General features: G+C 49.6%; 1 pseudogene across 1 annotated transcript in view; it reads left to right on the top strand.

Annotated features, from left to right (window-relative positions):
- The first annotated feature begins 1,483 nt into the window (after positions 1 to 1,483).
- Positions 1,484 to 24,782, top strand: part of LOC144823998 (uncharacterized) — a 56,106-nt pseudogene continuing 32,807 nt past the window's right edge. The window contains exon 1 of the transcript XR_013608867.1: positions 1,484 to 1,996. The product of XR_013608867.1 is annotated as an uncharacterized LOC144823998 (transcript). The remainder of the gene's footprint in view (positions 1,997 to 24,782) is intronic.

Raw genomic sequence — 24,782 nt, 5'->3', positions numbered from 1 at the left:
AGAAAGATGATAAATACCTTGTATTGCCCAGCGCGAAGGTTGTTTTAAACAATGGTTGCTTAAATGATAAAAGAAAACAAAGTGATTCCCAGCAAGCCGATCCTCGTCTCGTTTCGGTTACCAGGGAAACGAGAGTGTTATGAAAACAAAGATGGCCGCCGAACGTAGGTAAACGTGCTGACGTTTACTTTCCTCGTCACAGTGACGTATGCTCTCAGCCAAAGAGCTGATCGGAAAGACCAAAAAGAGTTGAAAAGCTGAGGAAAGGCTGGTTTTCGTTTCCGCGAGTCCGTTTTCAGCGCTGAGCAAGGTATGAGGAGCTTTCCTGGTTTACTTCTTTGTTTTCATGCGCGTAGCATGAATCGGCGAATCTGCAAAACTGGTAAAATGCTGCTTTTCTTTTCCGTCGTCGCCAAATGTAAAGAGGGGCTTTACATTAATAAGAAAGGTAGAAGAGGCTGAATTGTAGAAATATTCCTTGAAGTTTAATTCAGTTCAAGTAACACAGCAAATTACAGGAGCACGACCGCTTCATGGGAAGGTCAACAGTTATCTGACAAGTAAAACAGTTAACAAGCATGAACACTACAGCATCACGAGCGATGCACTTTTGAAGAGAAACATTCTCTTCATAAGTGCGCGCTCAGGAACATACTTACATCAGCTATAGAATACCATGTAAAGGAAACAAAGGAAATACTTAACCTAACCAGTACTCTACAGCCGCCCTCGGGTCTGATGAGTGGCGCCTGAAAGCCGGGCCGCGGCAGCAAATGACATGCAGCCAGGCAGCAGGGGAGGCATGATTGTAACATTGTAGCCCTCAAGAGCTGAGCAGTCAGTTCTTTCACTATTAAGGTACTGAAGAGAGCGCTGCTGGCAACGCACGTCTGTTGGAAGCAGCAGAACCGTGGCACAGAATATGTTACAGGCGCCGGCGGCGCGCACTGGCACTGCCGAGTAGCCAGTTTCAGACTGGCATGATTACAATTATGCGTGACAATGCATTTAAGTGCGGTGATGCGGAACACCACACTGAAATGCGTTAGTGTCACACACGATGCGTGATACTTGACAGGCATGCATGGTAGCAGCCAGCGAGTTATCAGCTATTAGCTCAGTCAGCCCCCAAGCCTGCCGAGAATAGTGTGCTGCCACGTCAGCTTTAGTTTACTCATATAAGTGCATTAACAGCTCGACAACCGAGCCGGGCGCTATACTCATTAAGCGTGACTTAGCATTTCAGTGTGGTGATAGGATAACCACACTGAAATGCGTTAGTCTAACGCACGATGCGTGGTTCTCGGTAGGGCCGCGCCTCACCCAGCTGAGCTCCAGCAGGAACCCCCGGAAGCAGCCACGCAGGAGGCTCCGTCGTCCTGTCGAGCCTGCGCGAGATGGCGTGCCTCGACGCCCCGCCCACTCCGCGGCTGAGCCAATCACAACAATAGAAATGAATAACTGCCACTCTGTGGGCGGGGCAGCAGCGTGAAGCCAGGCCCGTATAGGTAGCGCTTCTGCACTGGCAATGATTGATGACTCTTTTCAATGACGGCGGCGTCAAATGGGCAAGTAAAGGCAACGTCTGCACCCCGCCAGGAGAGGTCTATCCCGCACAAATGGGGACAATGTCGGCCGTTTTTGCGGGAGAGAGCGCACTCTGGGAGCAGGGAGTGAGCGTGGACTCGAGCTGGGACTGTGGAGAGTGGAGGTGAGAACCTACGCATGCGCTGAGCCGAGATTTCTAATGTTACCAGAACCGGAAGTATAATCACTGCGCACGCACTGTGCTTCGGTTACAAGTTCGAATGGGACACAACTCAATGACTGCTCTTGCATCGGACTGGAAGTTGGGAGCCGCCCAAGCCCAGTTCCTGGTTGTGCTCGAGACGGTAGTTCAGGGCTCTGCGCACGCGCAGTGGGTGAACTCGGCTTCCTGGACAGCTTCCGCCTCCCGTCAGGCCCTTCTGCAGTGAAGCGCAGGATCCCTGCAGGGGTGAGTGAGGCGTCATCACTGTTTGTGTTTTATATGAAAATGATGATGAAAATATTTCTATCGACCAGTCATATCGCTGCCTGCTTTTATCACCACTCATACAAAGTCTCCTCCTCGGGTCTGGTTGTTGTTGGTCTGTTAGGCGTTGCTGGACTCCGGGTCATTATATGTTGGATCAAGTCTGCCGAAGGAGTGACCCCGGGAGCGCAGGGTTTGGTTCAAGTCACAGACTCTCAGGGATGCCTGGGCGGGGAGTTATTCCACCTGGGGGGCCATGGTGAAGGATGCTGCAGGGTGTTTACAGCCGCCTATAGCAGCGTGAGGAGAGCCTCCTGGAGGAGTGACCTTCACCGACTCCTCTCCACTGAGGGGTCACTTGGGGAGTCTAACAGACAGAGTCTAGGAGCGGAGTTATCATGGACTTTGCATTTCATGCAGAGTGGGTCCATTGCAGTTCTCTGTGTATTGCATTGTAAGATATAGCGCTTCCTACCCCTCTGCTGGGCGCTGAAGCGCTTGCCTCCATGCTAACAGGCTCCACCGTGCAGGGTGTGTTGGTTGAAGGGTGTTGTCTTTGTTCTGATCATCTGTGGTAAGTGTTTCCATCTGATCATGCGTGGTAAGTGTTTCCAGTCCATGTTCAGCTTGGCAGTCAGCAGTCGGCTTCCTTCGGGGTCGGGTGCTGTCCTTGCCTCCCCTTCACCTCACTTGATGCGGCCGGGGTGGGCTCACAATGCAGGCGCCAGTACGCGGACCAGAATGGGCTCCTGCCTCCGCTTTCCTCACAATCGCTGTGGGCTCCTGATTTCGCGTCTTCTTTTGGGGGTGCACGGACCAGGGTGGGCTCCTGCCTCCGCTTTCCTCGCAATTGAGGTGGGCTCCTGATTTCGCGTCTTTTGGGGGTGCACGGACCAGGGTAGGCTCCTCTTTCCTCGCGATCAGGGTGGGCTCCAGATTTCGCGTCTTTTGGGGGGGCACGGACCAGGGTAGGCTCCTGGCTCCGCTTTCCTCGCGATCGGGGTGGGCTCCTGATTTCGCGTCCTCTTTTTGGGGGGCAACAGACCGGGGTAGGCTCCTGGTTTTGTCTTCTTTGAGCTAGATGAGCTCCCAACGGAACGGTTTTCGTTCCGATGGTCGACGGACCAGAGTGGGCTCCTGGTTCCATTTGGACATTGTCAAGGGGCTGCACGCTTCTGATGTCGATTCCTCATCCCACCTGATCGTCACCAGTTGTCGTATCTTTGGAATGACCCACGCAGAGACAGGTACACATCACTCTTTATTGGTTTCTCTGCGGTGCCCACATGTACGTCCTTTCTCCTTACCCTCGTGTCCAGTTATGATCCCTCCCCACTCCCTGACCGGAAGTCGTGTCTGGTCTCTGTCCCCTCCCCATGGTCGGGGCTAGGTCACAGTGCCCCTTGACCCAGGTCACTACAGATATTTGAGAGCTACCTACCCAAAACTAGTCCTCTATGGTCACAAGGCCATATTCCTTCTTATTACAGGCCTCTTCTCCTGCCAGAAATGGCTCCTAGCTGCCACCAGAATATTATTTATGCAAGCTATCAAGTCGTCAACATATTTAAGTTAGAGGACCGGGCCCTCACTCAACAGTCTTCAGATACTTCTTTATATTGTGTCAAGTAGACCGTGTCATAACTCCATCCTCCCTCCAACTGTCCCCACCTCCTAGCTTCCGCTGAGAACCGCACCCCAATAATCTATTACATCATTAACTAACAGCATTCCAGACATTAGCCTAGACATCCAGGGAACGAGGACACATAGGAACCATCAAAAGCTTTATCCACAGTGTTCTGCGACGGGCACACTGTACAGCACGGCTAAAAACCATTGGCAGAGACAGTAGATCCCAAAGATGAGACCTTTTGGCTTTTAACATTGTTGTTTTGGTTTGAAGGTTTTCTTTTGACTTTTGTAGGGATTACTTTGAATGTATATGAAACAAAGGAAATACCTAAAGCAGGGCTATAGTGCCCCCTACTGGCTGACAAATGGAATATTGCAGATAAGAGGAAAGCAGACAGAAAAATTACATTGAAAACAATTTCAAACACGAATGCCAATACAGGGTGAAAAATCTTCAGTGTAACATTTTGACATTATTGACATTGCCATAGGTAATAATAAGTGCTCCTGGTTTAATGGTATTTTTTATTGTTTCCATCTATCTTTTTCCATATTTATTTATTACCATTTGTTTTGCTATTTACCCATATCTATTTTGTGTTTTGAGAATAGTCATATAATGGCACATTTCAGCATTTATTTAACTGATAAACGTGCACTTATGCTTTGATGCCTGTTGTGTTTTAGCAAATGAAGCAGCCAAATATAACAACATTCTACACCCACGAGTAAATATTAGCATTATACTACAAAAATATCTTAACATATGCTTGTATTTAAGGGAATCCTGTCCTGTTTTTCAACTCCCCATGCAGTCTATCTGTTCAGCTGTTGCTTTGGAATTCTTGGAAAACAGCACGGAGAGTCCCTCACAGGAAACATCATTTTCAGTATTCTTCCTCCTTTAAAAATAAATACAGACAGATTATATCTGCAAAAAGTCAGTAAAACCGGAAAACACAGTGCCTTAGTTATAATGAAAATCACAAAATGACCTGCGCAATTTCAATGCGACATTAAAATACGCAATATTTTACAGTGGTCTCTATTACATACATTCCATTTTCCACTATTCATTGGCCTAAGTGTTTTTAAAGAACGGGGCCATCTTGCCTCTACTATAGGTGAAATCTCCACCCCAAACTAGGTAACGTTTTTGCAGAGATTTGTGATCTTGCAGTTACCGTTCGTTTGCTATCTGCAGCTCCGACGTGACATTATACTATATTTACCTAGCATCAGAGGTTCCACCTTTAGCCTACTGGCGAGGCGGAATATCTGCACCATATAAGATCCTCACCGTATATATCCCAGACATGTTCAATAAGCTGGGGGAGGCATGTGGGGGGATCTGGGGCCCCTGGAAGATGAATAAAGTACTTTAGTGGTGATGGTGCTTAGAGAAGTGGAGACTTCTACCGAGTATCTTTTAATAATTTTAATTAAAATACTTCTTTTCATAGGGTTTGTTTAACCCCATTACAACTGTGGTGATGCAGCATCGCCCTGGCCCATCCTGCCTCAGAAATAAAGGCAGGGGATTTACTCCACACGATCTGGCACTGTAGAATTATCCAGCCTTTCTGGGAGGGAATGGTAACCCTGTGCAGAACAGATTCAGGCAGCCTGATCTATCAAAGTCCTCAAATGGCACTGCTAAGTATCCTAGAAGATAAAGGGGGTACAGAGGCGAGAAGGTCCTGTAGAGATTGGGGTTGGTAAGAGGGAGAGTCCGGAGACACACTACTAAATCTGGGACAAAATGAATAGAGCACAAAGAAGGGAATGAATACAAGTTATACAAATATATAGTACTTGAAGGCTGGAGACTGTTCTACGAGAGGTCAAAGTCCACTTTACACCACAAAGAGAGGATGGCAGTCATGAAAGTTTCAATTTGGAGCATTGCAGCCACCAGTGCTCATTGTTTGGTATCTGTGTGTTTTTTCATTAACTGTACACAAGATAACAATAAGAAACTTGCAAAAAGAAAACCATAAGGGCACACACACCCAATATAGCGTTTAATACTTAATGAGGAATTCTCTGGTGAGTAAACACAAAGACATCTTCCTGCTGTTTTACCGTTCCTTGCCATTAATTTAATTAACCTAGTATTTTTAATATTTTTAGTTTATTTCTACTAAGTAAAAAGCACTTTTGTAAGTTATAATTTGTCACAAGGATCTCAAAGTAGCATCATTTGACGGTACTGGCCGATCTATGAAGAAAACATGTAATATGGCTAGCAGCTCCCTTTAGAGTTTTTTTTTTTTTTTTAGGTCGAGCCTGAGCCAGCACACAAGCACTGCTCTGGCGAAATGTTAGTAAAATACGGAGGAGAAGCCCTGCCCATATTTTTCATTGGCTTAGGTCTTTGTCCTTCGCACATGCTGGTGTTTGATTCCTTAATAGGCTTGTTAGCCCCTCCTAGTACGGCTATGTCGTCATTTGTCTCCTCCCATGGCTACCGGCCCCTTTCCTTGGTTGTTACACTGTAGTTTTTTTTTTTTAGTGTGCATGTCTTAATATTTGCTGTCGTGTAGAAGTGCCGGCGATAGATTTGCCATAAACGCCCAAAGACCGCTCATTTGCAGAAGAAACTGTTCCGGATAGGCAGAAGTGTGCCAGGCATGGCGCAGCAGAGAAACTATACTTCTGTGTTTGGAAACCAAATTAGCCCTGACAGCAGGCGACCATGGGTGACAGTATTGGAGTTTGTTTTCAAACTCGTTCCTGTTTCAGCAGCTGAATGGGTCCAAATCTATTTATTTCTTCTTTTAATGTTTTTGTTATTCCTGTCCCCATGCGGAAATAGCCAGATCAGACGTCCCAAGTATGCTCTGTAAATAGACCTTTGCTTTTTTAGGTCTCGCCTGTCGATGCGCATGCGCATCGAGCAAGCGAGACTATAGGGGCTCATCCAGACTTTATCTAACTTGCAAGGAATCGTGGCGATTCCTTGCAGTGCCCGTGACTTTTAAGCTCAATGCGCATGTGCATTGAGCTTAAAAGCGCGTGCACATGCCCCCAGCCGCCTGCCTTGCCTACTCTCTCTCACAGCCTCCCCCAGCTCCGCCCCCTCACTACTTGATTGCACGGCCGCTAGGCCGTGCCTCCCCTCCTCTCCTCCCCCCTCCTCCTCTCCTCCCCTGCCTGCCTGCCGCTAGGCCGTGCCTCCCCTACTCTCCTCCCCCCTCCTCCTCCTACTGCCGTGTCGCACCTCTCCCCTCTCCGCCCCCTCCCCTGCCAGCCGTGTTACGGTGAAAGGCTTTTTTTTTTACTTAGCAAAGAGAAAGAATTCATGCACTGGGATTTTTGGGGGCGCACTTGTACAACTACCTGAAAAGCGAGCAGTGAAAACACGTTAACTCCGCGTGCTTTTGAAACAGTATGAAAACTTAACTCGAAATACATTCTAAATGCCAGCAGTAGCCTTGCAACCCTAACCCCTCCCGCAAACATAGAGCTAGCAAGGAATCTACAATGGCAGAGTAAAAAGGGCCCAACCCGACCCGACTCAGCCGCTAGAAATAATAAAGAGCGAACATGAGATACATTGTGGAGCTGTAATACTGCAAGGACGTGAATGACCGCACGTAAACCCGGCGGCCATTTTGAATCTACAGCTACGTCAATTTCCTAGGGAAGCCGCCCGCAAGCCCCTCCCCTGCCCCAGTCACAAGCCCTGCACGCCTACTCCTCGTGTATCGGTTGCTGTTGTCGGCGATCTTCATGAGCCTTTCAGCCAATCGCACAGCAGTTCACGCCTGCTTCTCGTGAGCCAGCAGGGCCTTTTTGGCTTCCCATTGGCTGCGATACTCACACCGTCTCCCAGTGCACGGACCTAGTCGTCTCTCATTGGTTGTCTTCACTCTCACTGCTGTAGCATTTACGAATCACGCATGCCCCTCGTGCACAGTTTACCAGCTCCCCGACTTCACCATGTATTGTAAACAGCAAAACTTGGCACAGACTGTACATCCTTTGACTCCAAAAAATATTAATACGCAACCCAGCCTGTTAAAACTGGTTTGTTGAAATAAATGTGTTGATGATACTTAAGAGGCAACTCTGTTTTCGACCCATTTCTTAAGGTATTTTCCAGGACATACATAAACTACTCACCCAAATAAAATGTCAAGCTGTGTTTACATGGGAAGCTTTTTATTTTGCTCTAGGCTAACTTCAAAGTGTCAGCGTTTATAGGAAAGAGGAATGCAGTATACTTGCTCCAAAGAGCCTGCTTGTGCCTTTAAAAAAAAAAAGAAAAACCTCACTCACCCTCAACCCCTCACCCTCACTCACCCTCACTCACCCTCACCCACCCTCAACCCCTCACCCTCAACCCCTCACCCTCACCCTCACTCACCCTCACTCACCCTCACTCACCCTCACTCACTCACCCTCACTCACCCTCACTCACCCTCACTCACCCTCACTCACCCTCACTCACCCTCACTCACCCTCACTCACCCTCACCCACTCTCACCCTCACCCACTCTCACCCTCACCCACTCTCACCCTCACTCACCCTCACTCACCCTCACTCACCCTCACTCACCCTCACTCACCCTCACTCACCCTCACTCACCCTCACTCACCCTCACTCACCCTCACTCACCCTCACTCACCCTCAACCCCTCACCCAGTGCAATAGGTCTCGGAGCATTTGAGTTAGAGCTTTTAGAAATGTTTATGGCTTTTTTTTTTTTAATTCTTTAGCATTGGCTACAGGAAACAAAAATGCTTAAGATTTACAAAAAAAACCATAAACAATTCTAAAAGCACTAACTCTAATGCTGCGAGACCTATTGCATTTCCAATGCTTGTTTGTTGTTGTTAGTGATTGCACAATTAAAGGCTTGATTGGTGAGGATAGAGCAGTGGCAGGGTCAAGGGAGGGCAGATCGGTAACAGTTGAAGCTAGGAACACAGTTCCTCAGGGAGCTGTGAGGTAAGGGGGTGCTTCTGCTCTGGGGTGGAGGAGGAGTACTGAGGTTTGAGAGGTGGGGGAGAGGAGAACAGTGGCTGTCCGCCCTCTCGGCACGTAGCAGTGGTTTGTGTTATGTTAAGTGTGTGATGGTTGTGGTAGTTTGAACTGGTAACAGCCACTCCAAGCAGACCCCAGGATACAACGGCATGGATTAGCAAATTTAGCGGCCCAAAAATTGAAATTTAGCGGCACAAATATGGAAATTTTGCGGCAATTTTGCAGCATTTTATTTGACCATTTTTCCTACAACAAACACATATCTTTGTTTTTTAGTTATTTAACAACATGAAGCTATGTATATTTGGTTTATTTACAATGTAGACACTTTGGCTTCAAGGCTATATATAGGACATAAACATGTTAAAGAATAAATGCCCAAAAAGCAATGCCCCCCGGGGCCCGCCACACACTGGGTACGCAGCGAGCCACCAAGAAACATTAATAGACAAAATAGTTTGTCAGCGTTTGTCTTTACGCGCATGAACCCGGCATCCTTCACCGAGGAGGCCCACACTTTGTACATGAAAGTCAGCTCCCGTGGGCACTGAGCATGCTCCAGGTCCTTTATGAAAGGAATAATGCACCCGTTGGACACCGGCGCCAGGGCCAGAGCCTGCTGCATCTGATACCCGCACCAGCAATCCTCCAGGAACCGTGGGACGATCGGGAGCACCCAGCAGTGGCTGTTGGAGAGCGCATCACAGAGCTCTCTCTCCTTCCCTCTCTGTCTCCCTCACTCTGTCGCCCTCCTCACTCTGTCGCCCTCCCTCCTCCCTCCCTCTGTCTGTCACCCTCCCTCCTCCCTCCCTCCTCCCTCTCTCTGTCTGTCACCCTCCCTCCTCCTTCCCTCCGTCTGTCACCCTCCTCCCTCCTTCCCTCCCCCCTCCGTCTGTCACCCTCCTCCCTCCGTCTGTCACCCTGAGTCTCTCTCCCTTTCTCTGTCTCCCTCTGTTTCCCTCCCTCTCCCTCTTTGTCTCCCTCTGTCTGTCTCCCTCCCTCTCCGTCTCCCTCTGCCTCCCTTTCCCTCCCTCCTTTCCTTCCCTCCCTCGCTCTCCCTAAGTCTGCCTCCCTTTCCCTCGCTCTCCCTCGCTTTCCCTCCCTCCCTCTCCCTCTGTCTGCCTCCCTTTCCCTCCCTCCCTCTGTCACCCTCCCTCCCTTTCCCTCCCTCCCTCTCTTTCCCTCCCTCCCTCTTCATCTCACCCTGCCTGTGTGTGCCCGGGCTGAGACAGCTCCCTGGCGAACACACACACACAGCCGCACCCGAGCACTTCAGAGGTCTTTAAAAAACCATTTGTATTTTAAGGAGGCTTTTGTATTTCACCTCTTAGTGCCCCTGCAGCTGCACTCTGACTATCACTGGAATGCCCGGGCCCCCACAGAGCAGCCGAGTCTCTCAGAGTCACGGTGCGCAGTGTTTGCTCACACTCTTAATTGTTTTTTTTAAAACACAGTAAATTGTCTGCAAGGTCCGCGGACTGCCATGGAAAGCCTGCTGGGCCGCTGGCGGCCAACGGGCCGTACTATGAATACCCGTGCTTTAGATTGATAGAGCAGTGAGTGCTGAGGTGTGGGCGCTATAGAGTTGTGATTGCTGGGATGGTAGTGTCAGACTGGAAACCAAAACCGGCCCTGGCAAAGTACTTGCCTGGCCCCCTGGGGGGGTTGGGGGTGTAGCCGAGCTGTTTGCCAGGGCCGGTTTCAGCAATTTTTTTTTTTACAGGGGCCGGTATTGAAGCTATGTTGCAAAAACGGCCCAGTAACAAAAACGGCCCCCAGGGGCCCATAACCGGCTCCCACCATGGCAGCCCACAGGAGAAATGCCCGGTGCCCGCTACTATATTTGCTTTTCCACAGCTAAAAACAATTCATAATGCTTTGAATTAACCATTGCACTTTCTTACAGATTGTTACCCTTCATATGATTTGTTTTGTGTATTGTGAAAACTCTGCTTTTATAAATCTTCGTCTAAAGCTAAACTCGTAGTAAAGTAGTTATTTCCGGCACAATCCAGTGTACATATTTCCCCTACAATCAGAGTAGAATTTAGGATTATTTTTAAAAACTTGCGAAGTTAAGTGTACCGGTCCCTTAAAGAAAGCTCCCAACCCATCATGCAGTTGCCATTAAACCACATGCAAACTCAATTCCCAAAGCAGGCTAAAAAGCTAGATACATTTTGCCAGGAGTGACATGCACACACTAAGACACATGCTTTCCCCTAGCCAGAGGGGGAACCTTCAACACCAACATAATAATACACATGAGAACACGCTTTCAGACCACAAATGTAGGACAGACGAAGGTTAGGAGAGAAGCACTGTAAGAACTGTGGACCATCTTCAAGGTGGCACCGACCTACAATCCTATCCCAGAACCTGCAAGCAAGGTGTCCGCACCTCCCCCACCATAAACCGATATGGAGGTGCTCTCTTTTATGCCTGCCATCCCAGCCATTTATGCACTGGGTTACACCAATCCGCTGCTCGAGGGGGCGAATGGCCCCTCACCGGGCAGAAAGCCTCTAGACCAAAGGTCTTCAAACTGTGGGGTACGCCCCATGGGGGTCCGTGGAAGTGTTCCCAGGGGGGCGCAAATGGGTCTGCAATTACATGTAAATGAAGACAGCTTGGAAGCACAAAAGGTGCCTTCCTAGGTTGTCTTTATTTACATGCAGAGGTTAAAGGCCATAAAAATGAGCCAGAAAAATTATTCCAATTGACATGGAGCAGGGTCAGTGGGTGTAAATTCACAGCCCAAGAGAAGCGTGCAACACCCTCCCCCGCCCCCCACCTCACATTCTGTGGCCTGGGCTGTCAGGGCTGAGGCTACTGGCTTGACCTTCAGTTACATCCAAAGTGTTCCCTACATTGACGGTTTAGAGCCCAGACAAGCCACTAGGTGATTTTATTACTTTAAAAAATCGCAGCTTCCTTCCTGTCTCATATTATATACATGATTATCTCAATACCATAACAAAAAAACAATGACCTACCATATTTAATGTGGCTTGGTGGAAATCGGCAGGGGTCAAAATGCCATTATCACACCCATCAACAAGTAGAAATTCTTTATTTTATGCGTTTTTATATAGCGCAGACTTTACCCAAAGGTGTCAAAGCGCTTCACAATAGGAACAGTAATGATACATGAGGAGAAAATTACAAGTGAGCATGTTACAAAAGCAAACGTTACGTTACATGAGGCAAAACTGAAAATTGTGCATGTATCAAGAGCAAACAAAATAGCAGAAGTATCGAGCAACACTTCCACTTCAATATGCGAGATACAATAAATACCCATCACATGGCGGTTAAAAGTTTGTGCTTTGCCAAAAGAAATTTGCTTTCCACAGAAAAGTCCATACCTTTAGACCAATGTTTTGAATTATAACGTACATCTTTATAGAGTTTCATTTATTTCTTGGTGCTGTTAAGCCAGTGATATTGTGCAGCACTATTACAAGTAAAATGCACAAAAAAAGACTATGTTTTGCCTTCAAATACAAAAATAAACCTTCCATATATAAACCTGCTTACTGCTCAATATACACAGCTGGGTGTATGTAGGTAGGTATATATGCCATTTATGTGCCATCTACAGATATCTATGATCAACCTAAACAGATTTGGATTCTAGCAGGGCTGTCCAACCTTTCACCTTTCACATGTGATTAAGTGGATATCACTGAGTTAAGGTTGGAACATGTTATTCACAGTGATGCAAATATTGGAGCATGGCTGGTTCCTGTCCGAGATGGGATGGCGAGCAAAAAAATGATGGATGGGAATGCAGCCTCAAGCTGTTACCAGTGGTAGAGAGTAATTCCAGCTTTTCACCCATTCCTTTTGCGCTTTCTTCAGCGCCATGCTTTAAGAGCCTAGACTTGGGCCCTGTGCTCACTCCATCATAGGACTCAATCACCCGACTGACCAGGGAAAATAAGCCAAAACGGGGTTAGAGCTGTTTGTGCTCTTGTTCTGAGGGCTCTGGCTCTCAATTTTAGCAGGACTATTCCTATTGAAGCAGGGCCAAGGCTAATTTGCCCGTTTCTGTCCGGGGTGATCCTCATGGCATAACTGTGCTCCTCTCACCAGCCATCAGACAATTCTGGTGTCAGCCGGGGCCCTAGGTTCCTCTTTCTGCTGCCCATGCTGTATATAAGGGCATGAATCGGGAAAATTACACCAGGGTCCTAAAATGATACATAACAAGCTCACATCAGCTCTTTGTGTAATGACACCATGCAACAGAGTCCGCTATATTTCTGTGGCCATTCCATTCACTGTCAGGTATCCCTTGTCAATGATGTATATGATGCTTTGTGTGTGTGTATTGATGTGTTTATATGTCTGCATCTCACCACTTGTCCTGTACTCCACACACCTTTACAGGCTGCCGAGGGAGCACCCCTGGGACAATGCATCCCCATAGAGTGAGTGGAGATTTACAGTTAAGATGGCCGAGAGTGTGAACGTGTGTGAGGGGGCCAGAGCCCTCGTGTGACTTGTGGCCAATTCATACATCAGGCCCATGTGTCAGCCATCCTGCCGGTACATTTACTTTTAATGTCATGGACTGACCGGTCCCAAGAGTGCTATTTGTTCTGGATAAGAAGGTATGTGTAGAGCAGTCCTTGATAGTAGTTGAAGAAATTGAGGAACCTCCTCCTCTCCCACAGTCCGGATAAGGCCCCATGATCCATGCTTCCATTATGGGGAGTCAAAGTTTGCATTCAATATGTCTGACAGTGGGGTTGTTGAATAAGCAGATTTTCCCTAGTTATCATCAAGCACATCTTGGCGTTAGTCGCCTCTAATTCACTCGGTTAACTATCAAATAAAGAGGCGGGCGCTGGTAACTGGAAAGCAAGGAACGTGTTTATTTCTCCAGAGGAGAACACGTCAAATCGGACAAGCAGAATGTCTTCTCGAGGTGCTCTAACTGCATCTCTGTGGCCTGGCCTTTTATACACATTTGTAACTCTTTATTGCAGGGTAACACATTCATTAATTTGTGCAAGTAATCGGACATTAGTATGTCTGGGACATCGTGGATGGAAGTTGGTTTTGGTGCTGCCCAAATGTTCATAGGCCGGCCAAAGACAACCTCGTAGTCAATTGGTGTCCGGTTGGGGTGGAGCGCATCGGGCCATTTCAGTCCAGTGGTGGGAACTATCTTTGCTAGTTTTAACTTCAGTGTGGCGTTGTCTCTCTACCAAGCCTGCAGATTGGGGGTGGAAAACTGCATGGAACTTTTGCTTTACCCCCAACCCTTTCAGTATGTGTTGGATAACTTCGGCTACGAAGTGGGGGCCATTGTCGCACCATAAAATTCTACAAAGGCCATAGCGGGGGAAGAATTCTTTCAGCAACACCTTTGCAGTAGCGGTGGCGGTATTGTCACTAGTGGGGTATGCTTCCACCCATTTGCTAAATGCGCATACAATAACTAGGACGTATTTCGGACCATGGCACCTCTCTAACTGAATGTAATCCATTTGGAGGAGCTCAAAGGGATGGTCAGGGACTCCAAACCCTCCCCGTGGTACTACTGTAACTTTCCCCGGGTTGTGTTGCAGGCATACCATGCATTGTTGTACCAGGCATTTTGCTGAATCTGCTATCTTGTCATTATGCCATACCCTAGTAATCAGTTTGGTCATGGGAGCGGATCCTATGTGTGCGGATAAGTGTGCCATGGTCAATATGGGGATCAGATAAGTAATAGGTAATAGCCATTTGTCTGTCTTTTGTCCTCCAGCAGCCTTCGTCGCTTTTAGTCCCACCCGTGCCCACTCAGTCAGTTCGTGTTGTGTACTCGTCAGTTGGATGTCTCTTAAAGTGGTCCTAGCGTCTGTCCATTTCTCAGCTTGTTACCTGGTCACATACATTCGTGTTGTCGTTCTATCTTCGGCTGTGGCTCGGGCAGTAACGTCAGCTAGTGCATTTCCCTGTCCAATAATGTCTGTTACTTTCTTATGTGCTTGGCATTCAATTACTGCTAGCTGCTTGGGGAGGAGGACTGCTTCGGTCAAGGCGGAGACTAGATCTCCATGTAGGATGGTTGTCGTGCGAGGTCAGGAATCCTCTTTCCCTCCATAGGAGCCCAAAATGGTGAACTACCCCAAAGGCACACTTGCTGTCCGTGTATATGTTTACTGTCGTCCCTGCTCCTAAAATACATGCTCGTGTGAGGGCAATCAGTTCTGCCGCCTGTGCGGATCGTTGGACAATTCAGGCTGTTTCGACAATGGTTCGGGCTTTGGTGACGGCATATGCAGCTGAGGTGGTGCCATCTGACTGTTTGATGCATGAGCCATCTACCCATAGTTCCCCATCAGGTTCTGGGAAAGCAGTGTCTCGGAGGTCTACCCTACTCTTCGTCTGTTAGTCAGTGCGGGTCACACAGTCATGTAGGGGAGTCACATTAGGATAGTTTTCAGGCAGTGGTAACAATGTAGTTGGGTTCAGAGTGGTGCATCGTTTCAGAGTTGTGTGGTGCTAATAGGGTCAACTCGTATCTGTGACTAGTGAGGTGCTGGGTTTTAGTCTGATTCAAGAGGGTGTCAACGGCATGGGGTACTAACACTGTAAGGCGGTTGGAGAGTACTATTCCCTTACTCTGTCGTATCAAAACTGTTGCAACTGCTACAGCGCGTAGGCACGCTGGTAATGCTCTGGCTACTGGGTCAAGGGTGTTGGACATGGCCCTTCTGGCAGGTTCACACCTAAACTTTTTGCTTTTTAAATGTGAATGGGTGGTAGTGATTTTTGGTTTCTGCGCACTTTCACTGTGTCCCAGTGGAAAGTGCGTGCGCACTCTGAGTGCGCGGAGTGAGGTTGGCCTGCCCTCCCATAGGAATGCATGGGGAATGTGTGTGTCCCTGGTAGTTCCTGATGTGTGAGGAGTGCAGATGCGAGTTTGATATGTGTGGATTTGTGTGATTAAATGCTGCGCGATGATGTATGTGGCGTGATTGTGTCTAGTGTGGAAGTGCCACTGCTACACATGGGTGTGCGTGTGCAGTGAGTGTGCTGGCACGTGATTGGCTGGTGAGCCTGGATCCAGGAGTCTGGATTGGTCTGCCCCGGTGGTGAGTGTGGAGATTAGCATGCTGATGGCTGGGGAGGAGTGCACCTGTGTCCTAAATAGGGCTGGGCTTTCCCCACACAATGCTGGCTCCGCCCCCTGTGGTGCGTCTAATGTCCCTAGCCCTGCCAGTGAATAGAGGAAGGGGCTGAGCCCATCAAAGTGCTCACAAACCAGCTGCGACTGGTCTTTCCCCTCACCCTGAACAAAGACAAAGGTTTACTGTGTATAAAAAGGGGCTGTGTCCCCTTACAGTTTGTTCTTCTTTTCCTGATCCTACTTGAGGGGGGCTGCTGCTGGGCGCCAGGAGGAACCGCCACTTGGGACTGCCTTCCTGCCTGGAGGGCCCAGTGAGCTGGCCCTTGGCCCAGCCTTGCCGCCCCCCTTTTCCTTGCTCTCTGAGAGGACTTTTGCTGACCTTTATGCTGAACTGGTGTTTTCCTAGCGCCTGGGAGCGCTTCATGGTTTCCCATGCGCCTCGGAGCGCTTTTATATGCCACAAGCACCTGGGAGCGCTTTTATATGCCACAAGCGCCTGAGAGCGCTTTATCTTTTTTTACTAGCGCCTGGGAGCGCTTCATTTGATTTGGCCGGTGCCCACCCGGCCTTTTTCACCCCGTATTGGTGTCAGGAGACTAAGTGCGTGGCCTCGGCAGCGCGCCCCAGAGCTTGGAGGCTCGTTCGAGGGGGCGCGCTGCCATTTGCACCCATGTCACGGCCGGAGCCGCACCGCACAGCTGAAAGCTGCCATGACCTGCAAGCTCCGAGCAAGGTACGACGGGTACGCCGGAAGAGTACGGAATCGCACCAGGCTACTGAGAAGCTTACGCTCGAGGCGTACTGAGACCGCCGCCCTCACAGAAGCAGAGGAGTCCGGAGGAGTCTGCGGAGCGGTGAGTGGGGTCCGGTGTCCCTTAGGGAAAAGGAGGGCGTCGGGGCATGTTGTCGGTGCCCGCCCCTCCCCTCCATCGCAAGGACAGTTGTTGCAAGCCCAAGAGGGCGCCTGGGGTATCGTCTTGACCGTGGGCCCCCCCCCCCCATGAGCGGAGGCAGTCTTGTGTTGCGTGGAGCGGCCCCGGTTGGCAGCAGGCCGCTCCCACGAGAAAGGGGCCATTGTCTTTTTGAGTCCCCAGGAGGGGGACTCCAGCAAAGCAGGCGCCACCGTTTGTCCAGAGCCCCGAGAGGCTCAAAAGTGCCACCGTTGTTTGTAGAGCCCAGAGAGGCTCAGGGGGCACCTTTTTGCGTGGTAGTGCGGCCCCGGAAGGCAGCGGGCTGCTCCCACTTGCCCCACATTTGGCAGGAGGCCACCAGCGGCTCCTGAGGGCATAGTCAGTTGTGCAGAGCCTGCGAGGCTCCCAAGTTGGCCCCCTCATTGTTGTACCAGCTGCCCAGCACTTAGTGGCAGCTGGTACGTTTAGGCCCCTGCATCTTTCTTTGGCTGCCTGCGCAGCCTGTCCTGACTTTGAGACACAGGGCGGCCCAACCCCAGCGAGGCCAGTTGGCCTAGGGACAGTCACAGGTGGTGACTAAGGTGATTTATGAGCAATTGTGTTCTCCTACACCGCTGAATGTATGGTTATGCATCATGTGTTTTCCTTCCCTACACCTCTGAATGTTGTGATGCATCATGGGTAATACGTTCATGCTTATACCCCTAAATGTATGGTGATACTTAGGTGGTTGTTCTTTCTAGTACAGGTGGTGCTAGTGAGATCCTAATTCCCTGCGTAATATTTTCCTAAGGTGGTTAGGGTTGCGTAGGTGGTACTTACCTGTTACCAGTGATTACTGGTTGTGTGCTACATTTTTCTAATTTGTGCTACAGTGATTTTATATTCTATGTTCTAAGTGCTAGTTCTAAAAGTGCCTATTCCTGACAGTGGTCCAGGTGGCATATCCCCTGTAAATTCTGCCCGTGCCTGTTGGCACATTGTAAAGTGTGTGTTTTTATCTAATGTGTTTTGGTATAATACAAAGGCTATTTTTACATATAACCTTGTGTGGAGTTTCTTTTGTGGTGGGCCTTGGGTGTTGTTGCTGGGTGCGCGCACAAACACTTAACCTACATAGCCTCCAAGATTAGCCTTGCTGCTCGCGTCACGTTACCTAGAGGGTGAGCAGGGGTAAGCTTTGGCGTGTAACTCCCTTGCACTGACTTAGAGTGGTGGTCTCTGACTGACTTTGGCGCAAGCCTTGGCCAGCCAGAGATCCCATTTCTAACATTGGTGGGAAGCGGTGAGGATCCGGATTTGTGGTTGCGTTGTACCGCAGTGGCAACTGGCCGCACCACAAAACTCTGCATTTTAGATGACCACATTTTGGGGATTATTGTTTTTTTTGAAGTTCTATATTTTCTTCTCCTAAAGGTATCATTGGGTAATTGTCTCCAGTACATTTGTTCCCCGCCCTGCTCCCAGAGTTGGTACCTGTGTCACGTGTGGTCAGGTTGAGGAATAAGGGGTGGTAGAAACTGCCTTACCAGTCCGAGGGGGGTGTTGTGTGTGGATGAATGGTGCGTGGCACTAGACAAGTGAGTGTGAGTTCTCTGGGATAGGGAGCTTGCTGAATACCTTTGTGAATTGTGTACTCCTGTTAAGCTCAGGCCCCTAGGTTCCCTGTGTTAATCTTTTCTCTAGAACGTCCGCCAAAATGGAGCCTGCTTTTTATTTCAATGATCTCGATACCTACAGTACGTGGGAGCTGGTAAGGTTCTATGAAGAGAAAGACATAGGGAGGGGTGAGTCAAACTATTACGAACTTAGGGACCGCCTGGTCAGATGGCAAAAGGATCAATGGGATCTTGAGTGCAGTGAGGAATGGGCCTGGGCCTCACACCATGAGGGTGGTGGGTCTGTGGTGAGCCCTGAAGATTCAGAAGAGGAGGAAGAAGATGACAGTACCTAGACGCCAGTCGAGAGTGAAGGTAGGGAGTCCCTTGCTGGGTCCAGTGTAGGGGGCAGCGCCCCATCCCTTTCCCTGTCCCCAGAGGAGTGGTTGGATAGGGGGGAAGAGAGGGAGCACCAGCTGGCTATGGAGAAGCTCCGGTTAGAGGATGCCAGAGAGATAGCGCAGCTGGGTGTGCAAGAAAGAATTGCAGAGGCTGCGAGGGCCTTGGCCAGGGAGAAGATAGCCCTAGAGGGTAGGTTATCCCTGACCGCAGTTATAATTTTCTGGATTCCCCGGGGAGGGTTGAGTCCAGAGGTGGCATCTATCTAGACTTCAGTGCAGGAAGTCCCAGTCCCAGTTCCCAGAGTATGGTACCTGTTTCCCAGGAAGAGGAGTATAGGTTGAAATTCAGGGGCAGTAGGAAACTGTCTCACCAGTCTTGGGATGATTTTCAGGAGGAATGTATTGGAGCCCTGTGGGCTTGGCTAGGGATTTGCACGGAATCTGATTTTTTTTTTTTTTTAAATCTTTTTTATTGTTGCAAGAACACAGATATATAATCTCCACAAAATGTCTGTCTTTGCGCCTACAACCCTGAGGCCGGCAAAATGAAAGCTTCATACTCCTAATCATTCATTACATAATCTGCCCCACCCAGGTATGCACCAAAGTAATACATAGGCATTGCGTGGGAACCATACGAAGACAGTAATCAAGTGTGTCCTAAATTCTTGCATTTTGTATTCTACGTACAACTTATAAAACCCTTAAAACGTGACTCAACTATGTCTCATAAAACTCACATCCGCCTGTAAGTTCAAGGCGTTACTCCAGAGTGGGCCCCTCCCATTAGTCAACAAACGCCAAAACCTCCTCCCAACCTCCTACCCCTGCTGCTCTCGTTGTATCGGACAAAGCCTGTGCCCTACGTGTATAGCCTCATTTACACCCTCCGATCGTTACTCAAGGTCTTCCTCCCCTTCTGAGCTATCGATATCGTCCTCCGGCAAGGGGTCACAGATGTCTCCCCTGTAGGTGTTCCAGGGCTGCCAGATACCGTTCCATTTACGCGGGCTGGCTCTTGATTGGTATACTGCCCTCTCTGTCAGCATAAGCATGTCCATATTTCTATTCCACTGTGCCAGGGTGGGGAGTTCAGCTGTCCCCCATTTCTGTGCGATATCCCGCTTGGCAGTCATGAGGCCTATCGTGACCCATAGTTTCCGGTAGAGAGTCAAATCAGTTGGCCCCCATACATTAAGCAGGCATACCCGCGAGTCTAATGGTAATGTGGTGTTAAGTATCTGTGCGATGGTGCGGAGTACTCGCTGCCAATAACTAACGATACTGGTGCAGCTCCAAAGTGTATGAATAAAGGTACCTTCCTCCCCGCATCCCCTTAAACAATATGGGTGGTCCGCCCTCAGCAACTTATGCAGAACGGTTCTCGTGTAGTATATCCTGTGAAGGATTTTCAACTGAATCAGGCGGAACCTAGCTGATATTCCAGCCTCCCGTGGGGAGGCAATAGCAGCGTTCCATTCAGAGTCGTCGAAATCGCCGACGTCCTCCATCCATTTCTCTTTTAGTTTCTCCAAGGGGTCAGACATGTTATTAAGCAATTTTCGGTAAGTCAATGAGGTCGCTTTCTCTTGCATAAAGTCTGTAAGCAAACGGTCTTCGAGTGGTGTAGATTCTGGTGGTGTAGTATCCTGGGGGATCGCTGCTAGAAGGGCATGCCTAATTTGAATGTATCGAAAGAGTTCATTATCTCCCAAATCGTATTGGTCCCGAAGGGACGCAAAGGAAAGTATCCCCTCTCTAGACCACATGTCTCCCACCGTAGAAATCCCGATATTATCCCAGTGAGTAAAGCCCTTAGTGTGTCTCAGGTGCCCCAGTGTTTTGGAGTCCCACAGTGGGGTAAGTTTCATAATGACCCCTCCCCAATGTAGTTTCGTGTGTGCCTTGTACCATAACTGAACGGTATGTTTAGTGGGTCCCACAGTTTCGTTGCTACCCCTTTGTGATACAGTGGTGTCAGCAGGGTGTGGGTGCCTAATTGTATCCTGTCCGCCATAAACGCCGGGTCGTTTTGTGGGGCGTGCATCCACTGATTAATAACCTTTAGTTGGGCAGCCCAGTAATACAATTGTACGTTAGGCAGTGCTATCCCGCCATCGAACCAACTCCTGTTGAGCTTTACGTGAGCTATGCGTGCTGGGTGGTTCCCCCACAAGAGAGTTGATATCAGTGCCGTCACCTTCTGAAAGAAGCTGTGTCAGGATTGAGAGCAGCGCAAGAACACGCAAGCGCCACTAACCTTACTCTGAGGGCCAGCAGAGACGATAGACGATATTCCTTCCGACTCCGTACTACACAAACCCCAACACTGGAATAAACCCACTGTTCTGAGCCTGTATGGTTAGGGGCCGGGAGGTAGATGGACATCGGGGATAGGTACTTCTAGTGACGGCTGGTCGCTACACCATGAGGTTACTGCTACTGGGACACTGCAGATAGAGGAGGAGACAGAGTAAGAGATTAGTGCCGCAGAGGTAACTACGTGAACCATAAACCCCCCTGTCAGTTAAACACGGACTCACCAGTTTCAACACCCCATGTATCCCAGAAGGGAATCCTGACATGTGCAGGGCACACGAACTAAGAAACACCAGAAGTCTTGAGAAGTTAACTTCACTCCTCGACCTATCTCTAAGTAGGCACAATGCGCCTCTATAGTTATACAAGGTACCAACGCGCTCCTCGCAGCCTCTCCACGAGCCGCAATACCTCTTGTGGAACTGTGGAGGCAATAAGTCAGCAACCACTGACAAAGAACCCAGCGCTACCACACAAGTAAACAAGAAATGGCGGCATTCCGCTGGAAACGGAAAGAAAACAAAGTACAACGAAAAAAAGGAGGCGAGCCCGCACTCCTCAGCAATACTTGCACGACTGGAGACAGGATTCTCCCGGGGATCCTCTGAACACGCAGGCTCTTACTCGGCGACGTGAAGCACCGGACACACTGAACACGCAGGCTCTTGCTCGGCGACGTGAAGCACCGGACACACTGAACACGCAGGCTCTTGCTCGGCGACGTGAAGCACCGGACACACTGAACACGCAGGCTCTTGCTCGGCGACGTGAAGCACCGGACAATACCCACAGAGTGTTGGCTCATCCGCTAAGAAACAGGTCAGAACACAATTGACAAGCACCGTTCTGGCCGGGGGTGGGGCTTATGTAAGGTCTTCCCATTGCGTCAGCCCCCAGCGCCGGATGGCCTTCTGGGACTTGTAGTTCATCCACATAGTAGTCGCACTCCGGAATCTTTTGCTTTTGGCCTTTGCTATGGAAGCGATCGCTACAAGCTGGCGGGCACGAGCATGGGTGTATTCTCGAGTACGTACAGAAAACGAGGCAGCGCCATCATTTTAAATAATGCTGCTCTGCCGAGCAAAGTAAGTGGTAGCTCCTTCCAGTGTTGCACGTCATTGCGTAGCCGCACGAGAGGGGGTTGTAGATTAAGAGCGAAAAAGTCTGTGGACTCTCGGGTGACATGTATTCCTAGATATTTAAATGAGGCACCCGCCAGTACTAAAGGACAAGCCTCCGGGAGGGCCGGGATCGGTCCCCGGAGTTCGTAGAGGGTCGATTTCGACCAATTGATAGTGTATCCGGATAGCCGCCCATGCGAGTCACACAACATGAGAAGGTTCGGGAGGCTATTTTCCAAGTCTGTGAGGTAAATCAACATGTCGTCCGCGTACAGGGACACCCTATCTTCCCAACTATCATCCCATGCAATCCCCTTCAACAGTGGCGTCGCTCGAATAGCAACCGCCAGAGGTTCCAGGACCAACGCGAAAAGGAGGGGCGAGAGCGGGCAGCCCTGCCTCGTCCCTCGCGCCAACGTGATCTCTCGCGATATGTGTCCATTAGCCACCACTCGTGCCACTGGATCCTTATACAACAATTTGATCCATCCGATAAAGGTGGGCCCAAATCCCATACGGGTGAGTACTGCGAACATGTAGTTCCACTCCACCATATCGAATGCCATCTTGGCGTCCAAGGATAGTATAGCCGCCGGTTCCTGCAACAGCGGGGTTCTGGCCAGTATTCCCTGTACTCTGCGAAGATTTAATGCCGTGCTCCGGTGTGGCATGAATCCAGACTGATCCGGATGAATCAACTGGGTTAAGCACGGCATGAGCCTGTTTGCTAACAGTTTCGCTAGGATTTTCGCTTCGGGATTAAGGAGTGAAATAGGCCTATACGATGTACATTCGTCCGGCGGTTTACCCGGTTTTGGAATGGTCACTATAGTCGCCATCCGCTGGTCTGGGGGCAACGCTCCCTCCCTCCTACTCTCATCGAACATCTGTAGAAGGGGTGTACTTAGGGACTCCGACATCATTTTAAACCACTCAATGGGTATCCCATTTGGGCCTAAGGCCTTTCCCGAGTGGAGTGCAGTTATGGCCATCTGAACTTCACCAACTGTGAGAGCGGCCTCCAGGTCGTTTGCCGCCTCCTCCGTTAGAGTGGGCACGGGGATATGGTTCAGGGCCTCTCGAGCCTCGTCCTCAGTCACGGGTGTCGTGGGGGTATATACCTCAGAAAAGTAATCGGCCAATACCTTTACAATGTCGTTCGGCCTGGAGTGTACCGTCCCATGTGAGTCCTTAAGTTGCAAAATGTTCCTGTTCCCCCCCTGTTTTTTATCGAGCCATGCCAGGAGTCTGCTAGCCTTATCTCCGATGTCGTACACCTTATGTTTAGTGGCTGCAATATCTGCCGAGGTTAGGCGCCTCAGGTGATCGTCGAGGCGACGCTGATGTAATTGTAGTGAGTGTAGTGTGTCATCTGATGGTGTCATCTGATGGATCTGCCATATGGGCTGTGTTGGCCCTCTCTAAGTTCAGTTCCAGTTCTGAGGCCTCTTTTCCTCGCGCTCTCTTATAGTGTGTGATTGCTGCTATGGCCTGCCCCCTAAAAACTGTTTTGTACGCCTCCCATAATATCGAAGGCGATTGCACTGAAGACCGATTTTCTTCAAAGTAATATCGGGTAACTTTCTTTAATTCCGCCCTAATAGGCGGTGCCTTAAGGTACCCTGGACAAATTGGATAGACCCTCCTACGTAGTGTCCCAGAGATGGACACAGTTAAAGTAATCGGTGAATGGTCCGATATACCCCTCGGTTGTATCTGCGCTTTGTCAATCGTAAGGAGACCGCTCCCTAGTGTGAGGAAGTAATCTATCCGTGAGAGGCTATTGTGTGTGGCCGAGTAATAGGTGTATTGTCGTTGGTCCGGGTGTAGCAGGCGCCACATATCTGTCAACCCTTGCGCTTCCAGAAAACTATGAAATTTATTGGGACTCCCCGTGTGTGGTCGAGAATGGGAATCTGTCATGAGTGTTATGCATTACCATGTTGAAGTCTCCCCCAATGATCAAGTCTCCGGCAGGGAGATTCAGGAGGAACTTGCCGAGGGCCGGCAGCGCTACTGCGTGCAGCGCCGGCGGAATGTAGACCGAAACCACATTCAACGGCCTGCCCTCCCATTGGCCATGGACCGCCACGAAGCGGCCCTGGTCGTCGGTCGTGGTGGATGTCACAATGAATTTGGAGGATGTTCGTAGCATTATTCCAGTCCCGCGGGATCCCGAGGTGAATTCTGCGTGAGCAATCATGCGATAGCCCCGTCTATCCATCGCTCGCGTGGCCGTACCCACTAAGTGTGTCTCCTGCACCAGGACCAGGGCGGGGCTCAACCTCTTAATTCCTTGCATAACCAGGCCTCTTTTGATCTTATCGCCCAGTCCCCTTACATTCCAGGATGCGATGTGCAATGGGGCTATCGGGGCGAGGCTATCTACCCTGGCCATGGTGGTGTCTCGTCAAATGGCCCGTGTAGTGCCACTGGAGTAATTCCCTCCCGCCTCCCACGGAAGGTGTTGATGCGGGGGTCGGCCCATCAGTGCGTGTAACTGGCTTTATGCTTTGGAAGGAGCGAAGCATGCTGAGCGTCAGCGTGCCCGCTATTGAGGGCCTGTGTGCGAGTCTCGTGGAATTGTGTATGAGTGTTGTTATAGTACCTAGCGTGAGTCTGAGTCAAACTTTGAACCTTGAGGACCAACTGGTCCCG

The sequence above is a fragment of the Lissotriton helveticus genome, chromosome 3_1 (assembly GCF_964261635.1).
Source record: "Lissotriton helveticus chromosome 3_1, aLisHel1.1, whole genome shotgun sequence".
NCBI lineage: Eukaryota > Metazoa > Chordata > Amphibia > Caudata > Salamandridae > Lissotriton > Lissotriton helveticus.
This window is presented reverse-complemented; position numbering and strand designations above follow the sequence as displayed.